Genomic DNA, 1738 nt, shown 5'->3' with positions numbered 1-1738 from the left:
GAAGACTGCCCCTCCCTGAGCCTGGTTCTGCTGGAGGTTTCTTCCTGTTAAAAGCGAGTTTTTCCTTCCCACTGTCGCCAAGTGCTTGCTCACAGGGGGTCGTTTTGACCGTTGGGGTTTTTCCGTAATTATTGTATGGCTTTGCCTTGCAGTGTGGAGCGCCTTGGGGCGACTGTTTGTTGTGATTTGGCGCTATATAAATAAAATTGATTTGATTTGATTTGATCAATCCAATAACTTACTGTCATCAGGTCAAACTCTCCACTCTGATACTTTATTTTAATGTGTGTTTTTCTAATGTTTGTTGTTAATTTCTTTGCAGACATGCAGACGTTGTTGGTGATTAAAGAAGAAACTCTCACTGAACACCAGGAATGCAATCTGAGTGTTGACCAGGAGGACATTAAAGAAGAAGAGAAGCTGTGGATAAGTCAGCAGGGAGAGCAGCTTCAGCAGCTGGAGGAGGCAGATCTCACCAAGTTTGGTTTCACTGCCGTCCCTGTGAAGATTGAAAATGATGATGAAAAACCAGAGTCATCACAGCTCCATCAAAGCCGAAGTGATGAGATCACAGAGGCTGAGCCTCTAGCCAGCAGCTCATCTGTACACAGAACACTGACTGCAGAAGCTGATGGAAAAGATGATGGGGGACCACAACCAGCCAGCAACTTGGGTCCAAACAGTCATTTACAACGAGATACCAGTGGCAGGAGTTCAGATACTTCTGGAACTGAGACTGATGACAGTTACGACTGGAAACAGACCAGAGAACTTCAGTCACATTTTAATTATGGAAAAAATACTAACATTGTTAGTTTAAGCAATTGCAAGATTGGTGAGAAACAATATAATTGTTCTAAGTATGGAAAAGTATCTGGTCACATAAACAACTTAGATCGACACAAGGGGAGGCAAACAAGCGTAAAACCATTTAGATGTTCTGATCGGGGTAAAAGACAAAAACAGAAAGGTACTTTGGAAAAGCATGTGAAAATGCATACAGGACAAAAACCTTTTGGGTGTTATGAATGTGGTCAAAGATTTGGAATAAAGAGCCACCTGAAAAAACACACAAGAATTCATACAGGAGAAAAACCATTTGGCTGTTCTGAATGTGGTAAAACATTTGGAAAAAAGAGCAACTTGAACACACACATGATAATTCATACAGGACGAAAACAGTTTGGCTGTTCTGAATGTGGTCAAAGGTTTGGACTAAAGAGCAGCCTGAACAGACACACGATAATTCATACAGGACGAAAACAATTTGGATGTTCTGAATGTGGTCAAAGGTTTGGACTAAAGAGCAGCCTGGACAGACACACGAGAATTCATACAGGACAAAAACCATTTGGTTGTTCTGAATGTGGTAAAGCATTTAGACAAAAGAGCAACTTGAACACTCACATGATAATTCATACAGGACAAAAACAGTTTGCCTGTTCTGAATGTGGTCAGACATTTGGACAAAAGAGCAACCTGAACAGACACATGACAATTCATATGGGCAGCGCAGTGTTTGAAAGCGGGTGAAATATGACGCAGTTTTTCACAGTCCTCATCTGTCCCCAGTAGAAACATGGCACTTTCTCTGAGCTTTTGGACAAATTACATGCAAACAAAGTGAAAATGCAAAGAAAAAGTGACGATGCGGTTGAAAGCGGACACGTGTTGCGGTTTGTTTATGACCTGGAGCTCAAAACGTTTCGATGCGGTTGTGCAGGTGAGAGAACACAGC

The 1738-nt window shown here is 41.8% G+C and overlaps 1 long non-coding RNA gene across 1 annotated transcript; it reads left to right on the top strand.

Annotated features, from left to right (window-relative positions):
* The first annotated feature begins 508 nt into the window (after positions 1–508).
* On the top strand, positions 509–1455 carry LOC117530345. Its single transcript, XR_004566334.1, has 2 exons — positions 509–970; positions 1056–1455. It is a non-coding gene; the product is annotated as an uncharacterized LOC117530345 (long non-coding RNA).
* The last annotated feature ends 283 nt before the right edge of the window (positions 1456–1738 follow it).

This window comes from Thalassophryne amazonica, chromosome 18 (assembly GCF_902500255.1).
Source record: "Thalassophryne amazonica chromosome 18, fThaAma1.1, whole genome shotgun sequence".
Classification (NCBI taxonomy): domain Eukaryota; kingdom Metazoa; phylum Chordata; class Actinopteri; order Batrachoidiformes; family Batrachoididae; genus Thalassophryne; species Thalassophryne amazonica.
The sequence above is the reverse complement of the archived record's forward strand: the minus strand, read 5'-3'. Positions and strand labels throughout refer to the sequence as shown.